Below are 10,065 nucleotides of genomic sequence, written 5' to 3' on the forward strand. Positions count from 1 at the left end.
CCCTCCCTCCCTCCCTCCCTCCCCCCCTCTCTCTGTAATATACAACACCAGTTTAGATATACTTTAACTCAAAGTATAAGGAAGCTAAAAGGCCCAGGCTAGAACCAGGGTCCACATAGGCAGGCCTGGGGATGGAGCGCGTGAAGATCAGCTCCGATCATCCACCTCCACAGCAACAGAAGAGAGAAACAACAAAAAGGCCACAGGCGCTGTTCTCATGAGAGGCCATGGTGTAGCTCCTTCCTATGCATTTTCCAGTTGTCCGTTGTCAGCTAGACTGGAGACATACTCACAGAAGGTGCACCTCACACATTCCACAGTCTACTTGCACAGCTATCCAATCTGCTAGAAGATGCTAGAAGCATGGTTACAAGCAAGACTTTCAAGCTCTAATGCACTTGACACTGTCAAACTATGCTGATTGCCTCCAAGGAGGCCATGGAAAATCCAACTGAAGATGTTTTTGGGTACTCCATAACAGGATACATTGTCAAGAGAAAGGATACATTGTCATGGAAAAACAGGAAAGATATCTGCCTTAGGGTTTCCATTGCTGTGAAGAGACGCCATTACCAAGGCAACTCTTATTATGGATAGCATTTTATTGGGGCCGACTTACAGGTTCTGAGGTTCAGTCCATTATCATCAAGGCAGGAAGCAGGCAGGCATGGCACTAGAGGAGCTGAGAGTTCTACATCTTTTTCTGAAGGCAAACAGGAGAAGCCTTCCAGGCAGCTAGGAGGAGGGTCTCAAAGCCCACCTCCATAGTGATACACTTCCTCCAATAAGGACATACGTCCTAATAGTGCCACTCCTGGGTCAAGCATCTTCAAACACCACATCATCTATTCAACAGGTGCACACAGTCTCCTCACAGAGACATAAGAAATCTGGAAGACACAGGCCACAGGGAGCTCGAGTTCTAGAGTTCTCAGGCATCTGATTTCAAAGCCATTGAAGCAGATGAAATGCCACAAGGGATTCAGGAGAAGGCTTTAAAAAGTGGAACCTCAAGGAAATATAGAAAAACACCAAATAAATGAAAGAAACCAATAAAGTCTAGAAGTGAGAAGTTCAAGAAAAAGATAAGAATTAGAGATTTTGAAAAAGAACCAAACAGAAATCTCACAAATGAAGAGCTAGATTAAAAAAAGAAAGAAAGAAAAGAAAAGAAAAAACAAAAATAATCAACTGGACAGCAGTGGCGCATGCCTTTAATCCCAGCACACGGGAGGCAGAGGCAGGCGGATTTCTGAGTTCGAGGCCAGCCCCGCATGCTAATGCATGTCTATACATACCTTCAGTATCTGGGAAGCAGAGGGAAGATCTCTGCAAGTTCAAGGCCAGGTGAGTCTACTTAGCAAGATTCAGGCCAGCTCCAGCTGCACAGGGAGATACTGTCAAATATATATATATATATATATATATATATATATATGTATATATATATATATATATAATGATGATGTATATGCAAATATCAGTACACCCAATTCCACAAAGCCAAAAACTGTCAGATAGTAAGTGACAGGCCCCAATATAGCAGTATAATAAAATATAGTGATATCCCAATCTTACTAATAAACAGATCAAGACAAAAGGTCAATAGAGTTCAACCGAGCCATAGATCCAACAGACTTAGCTGGCATAAATAGACAGAGAATACCCACTCCTCACGGCTGCTCCTGGAATCATTAGGTCATGTATTAGGACATAAAGCAGGTCTCACCAAGAGCAAGAACCATCGAAACAATCTCCTCTTGTAGAGCGGCGGCAAGAGGAACCATATGAACCGTGCACCCCATGGGGATTAAACAGTGTGCTTTCGAATAACCAGAAGCTGTTGCAAGGATCAAACGAGAAATGTTTTAATAAATCCAGAGTCAACTAAGAATAGAAAATCAGCATAGAAGAACTCAATGTGTTACAACAAAGGCAGTTTTCAGAGGTAAGTTGATGGCAGTGCATCTCATTTTAAAAATAGCAATGAGTCGGGCACAGTGGCCTACACCCTCAATCCTAGCACCGTGCATTTTGCCACACACCTTTAGTCCCAGCATTGAGAAGGTTAGGCAGGAGGATTGCCTTAAGACTGAGGCCAGCCTGGGCTACACAGTGAGTACAGGATAGCCAAGGCTATATAGGAAGACCCTGCCTCCATAAAACAAAGTAAATAAATAAATATCACCAAGGTCTCAGCCTTCTCAAGGTCTTAGAGACACAAGAGCCAGCCAAGCCCAAAGCAATGGATGGCGATAATACAGAGGAGAGCCGAGATGAACAAAGAAACAATGACCTCAGAAGCGACTGTCAAATTCATAGACAAACGAATCGATACTAACTTAATAGACATAAAGGCAAAGCAGGAACATGGATGGAACTGGAGAACCCCATGGTAGATAAAATAAGCAAGACTCAGAAAGACACATATGGAGTCTTTCTTGGACAAGAAGGAGGTCTGTTAGGGAAAAGGAGGGGCTCAGTAGGACAGGGGAAAAAGAGTGGCTCAGTGACTAAAACCATGTGTTTCTCTTACAGAGGACCCTGCTTCTGTTCCCAGCACCACATGGCGGTTCACAGCTGCCTGTAACTCCAGTTCCAGGGGGACCTAACACCTTCCTCACAAGCTCCACACATGTGGCACACATGTACAAAAAAGATCTATACATAAATATTTTTTGAGAGTTGAGGGAATAAAAAGGTGGTGTTTATTTGTCCAAAATACACATATTTATTAAAATGTCACAGCGAAACCCTTCCTTTTGTACAACTGGTGTCCATTAATAAAAGTGAACTTAGACTATAGCTATAGCCAGTGCTTTGCTGACTAGCTGCCAAATACGAATTGATTAGAACATAAAGACATACTATGAAATAAAAACACTTAGATTTCCCAAAACAGTCAGCCTTCCAGAAATTATGATTCAGTCATCAAACATTCCGATCTATAAATAGGCTTAATGATTTACCTCACTGGGAAGCTGAGAGGACAGAAAATGAGCAAATGCTTTCAGAACCCTTCCTTACAGCATAGCACTTGATGCATTGGAAACATTGTATCACTCCTGCTGTTATTCCTTGGGAATGTCCGAGGTTCTGTGGAGATGAGAGAGTTGACTGAGACAAGCTTGTGCATTCAAGGAGTTTCTAGCCAAATGCAGTTGAGAAGTAAGAACACACACACACACACACACACACACACAACCCCTATAGTTGTGGTTTCCCAACAGGGTGTGTCTGGAGTCCCTGAAGCATCTTCTCTCACAGTTTGGATTCTCTCCACTGGGTGGAGGCATGGCCGGGGCATCTGTGTTCTGTTAGAGGTGCACAGGAGACTCTCAGGCACACCCAAGGTGCTAGAGACCGTTTTCTGCTATGGTGGATGACTTGGGAGCCTTGGGTGGTGGCTGACTCTGCCTGGGTCAGTAAACAAAGAGGGCCTGTCGTTCATGTGGAAGGCTCAGCATACAGTAAACTAATAACACCAAGGCCTGGCTTGTAGCTCAGGGGTGGAGCACTTGCCTAGCACATACAAGGGCTGGGGGCTCAATCCCCAACATTTCCAGAAAAGTTTCAAAACAGTTGAAGATTTTTCCAGAAATTGTCAGGATAAGTCGTCGCCCATGGAGTATAGATTCTGGAGGATGTGAAGGAGAAAGAAGAAGCCAGTGGATGATAGAAAGGAACCAACAGGTGTGACTCTGGGTCAGGGGGTCATTTTGGTTTCCATTCAGGAGCTGGGGGAAAAAAAAGGAAAAAAACCCAAACCCTTTCTACAGCAAGAAAACGCATTGATGTAGAACCTTGCCCACACTCTCAAGAGGGTTGTAGGCATTCTCCTTTACTTCAGATCTTCCCACTGCCATTCGCAGGCTGTGGCCCAGCAGTGACCGTGACACAGAGATGTGAAAAACAGGGAAGATCTGGTTCAGGAGGGGATGAACGAGCTGTTTTGGGATGGGTAGGAATTTGAGGTGTTTCACGTTCAACACGGGAGTGGAGCTGTCCCGCAGGCAGGTGGGTGTGTAGGTGTGGAGCGGAGGGAGAAATACAGACTGGAGACCCTGACTGGCACGGTCTGTGGGCTGGTGGTAAAGTCGTGGGGGTAACTACAGCTCCCTGGGGTGTGAGCAACTGTTGCACAGGACATCCTTTAACTGCCTTTAGAATACCTTACTTGGGTAGACAAGGTCTGATTATCAATTGTTCACATTCTAGGGCAGGCAAGGATGCTAGGGTTGGTGGTCCAGGGCGAGAGCAAGGACCCAGGGAGGGAGATGCAGAAGCTGTAGTTGTTGCTCCTCCAAGTAGGAGGCCAGAGCTCTTTGGCTGAGGAGGTAGGTGGCTGCCCTGGTCGGCTAGGGGAGTAAGCTCGTGTTCGCTATCCTATGCCTCCAAAGGCTGGAAGTGCTCAGGGCCACTCCCCTTCCTCTGCCTGGGGTTTCTGAGAAGTGCCTTGTTCCAGTCAGCACAATGTGACACAGGAACACACCCCAGTTGTCACAATTCACCGACCCACACATATATTTATATCAGTTGGTAGCCAGGCACAGCCCCCTCCCCCAATCCCGTGCACATTTAATGTATCTATAGGAAAGGCCCACCTAAAGGATGCAATTCAAAAACTTATCTAGCAGGAGATTTAACAGAGAATCTCTTTTTTAAGAATAAAATTATTCGAATTGGAGACTATTCCTAGGAAATTATGGGCATATGGTCACCATATGTTGGGCAGGGAAATTTTCTGGAATACTAACTTATGTTGTTTCCTGGCGTTTCCTTCTGCTCTTTGGTTCTCTTCTCCCATAGCCTCAGGAAGGGCTTTATCTGCAAAACAGAAATCTGTCTGCCTAGCCTCCATTGCTGAGCCTAGATCACACAGAGCGGACAATCAAGGACTGAAGTGAGAAGTATCGAGCATACCCCACCCACCTCCACCTTCCTAACATAACACTCAGGTGCACTGGGAAGGAGAATGGGAGGAAACGGGGCACAGACATTGACAAGGTTTGCAGCCCGGGGTTCTCCATCCAATTCTTCAGCCAGCGGCTGGGTTGAACATCCCAAAGGAACAAAAATATCAAAAGATATTGTGATATTTTTATGTGATATTTCTTTAATATGATATTTCTTTAATAGGCCAAGGCCACAAAGGTCAGTCTGTGCCTTCTGCACAGTGACAAGGACTTCAGTGGATATACCACACACACCGTGTGTGTGTGTGTGTGTGTGTGTGTTCCCTGGAACTCCTTCCTGTTGACTCCAATGTGTGGTGGAATCCTAGGGTCTTCACTGGAAACTAACAGAGGAAGCCACCACCAACCAGCCTGAAGGGACTGCAGGACAGCTCTCCACAGCTGAGAAAGCTCAGCTGCCCAGGCGAGATACAGAGACAGAGGGCTCAGAGTCGGCTTCAGTAAGCAGGTGGCACTGCCTGCTCATGCCTGGGCTACTTTACCCTGTGATAGCCAGAACCAGGAGGAAGTGGGGTTTGTTCCTAAGTTGACTAGGTTGCTGCCAGCCCAACCAGCTGGAAAGTCAAAATATGGAGATTGTATTCCTTAAAGAAAATGAAAAGGTCACATTTCTTGGGCACATACGTTTGGCAACTAAGATACATATGTTTTGGAAGGATATATATGAAAGTTCTCTCTCTCTCTCTCTCTCTCTCTCTTTCTCTCTCTCTCTGTATGTATGTATACATATGACAAGCTTTTTTTTTTAAAGTAGACATTTAAGGAATAGAACACAGGTGGTCACTGTGCTGTAATCCTGAGACTTTCAAAAGAAGAGAAAGTCATTCCTACCCCACTCTCTCTCAAAAAAAAAAAAAAAACAAGCCAGGAAAAAGAGGGTCTGTAATGTTAGCAGTCACTTCCCAAACATTAAAAAAAAATTCCTCTGAATCCAGTCATTCATTCATCTCAGGCAAATGTGGAAAAGCTGAAGGGATGAGCAATGAAGGAAAAACGCCCAGAACCGGGCTGGGGATGGAAAGTGTTGTGCAATGGCCTCCGTCCGGTGGGTGCCACCTCCGTTGGTGTAATGGTCATGGAGAAAGCGGCTGTGTTCTGGCGGCTACTGCTAAAGAGAGCCAGGCAGAGTCCGGAGAGACTGGCTCCCTTGACCTTGGTGTAGTCAATGTTCTGCCGTCCTGATGTCGGGAACAGATGCCTCATCCTGACTGCCTTTTGACGGATGCTCTGGCGAGTCTTGGACACCTCTCCCAACCCTGACGACTGTTGTGTGTTGTTTATGTTGGTGGAGCCACAGAGGCTCCTGCCACTGGCGACGTTGCTGTGCAGCGGGAGCCACTGCTGTCCGCTCACCATCTTGATGTCTCTGAAAAACGGCTGTGAAATGAGGAGCATTTTGAAGATCACTAAGGTCACACAGCGGACTCTGTCCCCCAGGGAAAACTGCAGCTCACCTAGCCCTTGCTTAGGTGGGAGGGTGAGCTCAGGTCTCTGGAGCAGGGGATTATGCCCTCCATTAATGCTTCTCTGGGCCTGGCATTCTTCCAGCACCTTCGACTTCAAAGACACCCCGGGACATGTGCATGCAGGCACGCAGGCAAGAGCATTTGCTCTCCCTGATCTCCCAAGGATGCCTCAGGACCTCCACAGCTGGCTTTGTCTTTAAACTTGTCTTGAAGACATTTCTCTGAGTCTGGGAGGTAGGGATCAGTGTCCTGAAAGTCTCTTGCTAGAGCCAATGAAGGGACAGAGTAGGAGGGGAGACAGCCCGGGACATCCCATAGTTCTGGAATTTCTTATCAAATTTAAGCACAATTTTGAACTCACCAGACTCCTTCCTCTGATAAAAACAGAAGCAGTTTACCCAGTCTCCAGGGACTCTCTCTCTCCAGTTTCTCCTTTTCTTGATCAGTAGTTCTCAATCTATGGGTCCAGACCTCTTGGTGGGGGGGAGGGTCAGATGACCTTTTTCACGGGGGGTTGCATATCCGATATTTATATTCCATTTTATGACAGTAGCAAACTTACAGTTATGAAGTAGCAACAAATACAATTTTATGGCTGGTGGGGTCACTACAACATGAGGAACTGTATTAAAGGGTTGTGCAGCATTAGGAAGGTTGAGAACCACTGCTCCATACAAAGAACAGAAGAGTGGGTTGTAACGACAGAAGTGAGCCAACAGTGGCTGTCTACACGCCACCTCGCAGCACTTGGAGTATGCCAGACCCTTGATGGGCCCTGTCTTATACAACTACCCAGAAGCCTGATGGGGAGAGACAGGCTTCAAAACAAAAGCCACTACCCACTTACCCAGGGTGCATAGCTCTGAAGATTACAGGTCTGCCTGATCCCCCCAAGCTCCCAGTTCGAACTCACATACTTCCTCCTCTCCAGAGAGAAGGCAGAGATATGGAGGCACTTGGAAAGCCAGGGAAAAGGCTAGACCAGCAGGTGGACAGCCGGAAGGGGGAGGGAGTGTGTGTTTTGGAGGTACTGGCGCCTTGTGCAAAGGCTGACAGATCCATTGTTTGATTGGTGCTATCCTTACATCTGGCCAATTCTGATTTTGGAGTCCATGGCTATACAAAGACAGTAGAAAAGGGAAGTCAGTACAAAAGACTGGGACGTCAGGGTCAGGTCAACTCCCTCTAAATGAAGGAGGGTGAGCAATCACCACTCTGTCTCAGCCAGCTGCAACCTATACTTCCTAGATCTTCACCCGAACCCTATTCTGACCCTGCCCAAACTGCCACACTCCCTGACGCTCCTACCAGGGAAACAGTGGGGTTGACAGAGGCCTGGACAACAGTTCTAGGACAGTTGCCGTAGCGACCCTGTCTCCAGAAGCCAACAGAAGGAGTGACACACAGCAGTACGCCTGGCCAGGAGGAAGCTGGGCTCCCTGACCAGTGTATGGGCACTTGTTCAAAAGTTTGCTCCTAGAACACCCTCTGAGGGGTCTGCAGTAAACAGGAAGGGTTAAACGACTCAAGATGGCAGACATGTAGACATTTTGATGAGAGACTCACCGAGATTAATCAGCCGCACAGCAGACTTTGCATGGAGCTGAAGTCTCTGACTGTCCCTTCCTATGTGTGACCCCAGTTTAGTTAGAGGCTCCTAGAAGATGCGTGTGTGGTGTGGCATGAGTCAGGATGATGTCCATCCCGTCAGAGGAAATGGATGAAACAGGAAAAAAACCCAGCTTACCAGAAATGAGGAAACAAGTTGCCCCTACCCCAGGCCTGCTTAGAGAGACGGTGACGGCCACCAGTCTAAGTCAGACTGGTCCAATGTAACACAACACACGCTGGATAGTTTAATATACAGGCATTTGCTTCACAGAGATTCGGAGACTGAAAGCCAGAGACAGGGGGTGTCTGCTTGGTCGGGTTCCAGCAAGAGCTTGTTTTCTGTCTTATCCAAGGGCCATATTCTTGCTAGGACTCAAGGCCTTTCCTTAGTGCAGTGGTGTGTGCTTGGAGAAATCCCCTCTTCCTTCCCTAATAAGGCCACCAACCCTACAGGGTTGGGGCCCCACCCCATGACCTCATTTAACCGCCATTACCTCTTAAAAGATGCCTTCAAATGTAGTCACTTTGGGAACTGGGATCCAACATGTGAATATGGAAGAACATGTCAGTCCCCAGCACAGTCTCTCTTAGCCTGCTTTCTCTTTCAGTGTGACTTCATCAACACCATCACTGAGGTAGGGGTTTGCCGGGCTTCCCTCATTCCAGCTGACTGCTCCATGTGGCAGTAATCTACCTCCTCACTTTCAGCTCCTGGTTACCTTGTAGGGAGACAAAGAGAGCGTTCATATATCATGCCAGGGAGCTGTGCTGCACACTGCTTAACCTCAGAGTACAGTGGCTCAACACAAAGAGCCATGGCAGGAAAATAGATACAAGCGGAGATAATCATATTAGGTGAATTAAGCCAATCTCAGAAAGGCAAATGTTCTATGCCTTATTTGTGGCTCCCAGATTTTATATAAACACATAAAATAATATGTAAATTGTGGTGTGTGTGTGTGTGTGTGTGTGTGTGTGTGTCTAGGAAGACTAAGAGTACTGACAAGAGGTGGGGGCACAAAAAGGAAGGAGAGAGAGAAAGAATAAGGCCATCATACAATGTGTGCATGTAGTAAAACTTAGATATTTTTTAAAGGGGTTTGGTGGCTTAAGACAATCATTTTATAACATTTCTGGATTTTGTGGGTCAGGGATTGAGGCAGAGCTTGGCCACTTGGTTCTACTGCATGTGGCCTCACCTGAGGTCATTTTAGTGTTCATCGAGTGACAGGGCGATGGGACAGGTGAGTACAGAAGGCTCCCTTCACAAGGTCAGCACCTGGGGAAGGGTGGCTGGGGGCAGGGCTCCGAGTCCTTTGGTCAGAACACTCACCTTAGCGCAGCCCAGAGCTTCAGTGATCTCACGGAGTACACAAAGAGACATGAGAGGAAATGTAAAATGTCTTTGAAAGCTCCAGAACTTCACATCTGCTGGATTCCTTTGATCAAGTAAGCTAACCAGACCAACACAGACCTCAAAAGTAGAAGCAGAGATTGGTGGCCATCTAATTTGCCTCACATCCTGCATCAGCTGCTCTTTGTTACTACAATGAAATATTTTGATACAGGCTATTTTACAAGAAAAAGGAGGTTCATTCTGGCTCACACTTCTGGTTTATGGTCGAGAGACTCCATCTGGTATCGGCCTTCTTGTTAGCAGAGTTCTAAGGCAACTCTGAATTTGACACAGTCAGAGAGGAGTGCATGGGTCTGCATCCTCCTGTCTGTCTCTGCTTGTAAAGACGCCGGCACTCAAACATGAGGTTCTGCTTTAACGATCCTATCAGATCACTATCAGATCCTATCAGACCACTGTCCAAGAGCCCCTCCTCTAAAGCATCTTTGAATCAAGTTTTCAGTCTCTCAATACTCATCAATGAGACTAACTCTTACCACAGGAAAACGATGGGAACTCAAACTATATCTAAACCAAGACTTCCTCCACGGAAGGAGCAAGTGAGTGCGAACTCAGAGGGGCCAAGAGTCCTAGGAGAAACAGCAAGAATTTTGAA

The sequence above is a fragment of the Mastomys coucha genome, unplaced genomic scaffold, assembly GCF_008632895.1.
Source record: "Mastomys coucha isolate ucsf_1 unplaced genomic scaffold, UCSF_Mcou_1 pScaffold1, whole genome shotgun sequence".
In the NCBI taxonomy this organism is placed as follows: domain Eukaryota; kingdom Metazoa; phylum Chordata; class Mammalia; order Rodentia; family Muridae; genus Mastomys; species Mastomys coucha.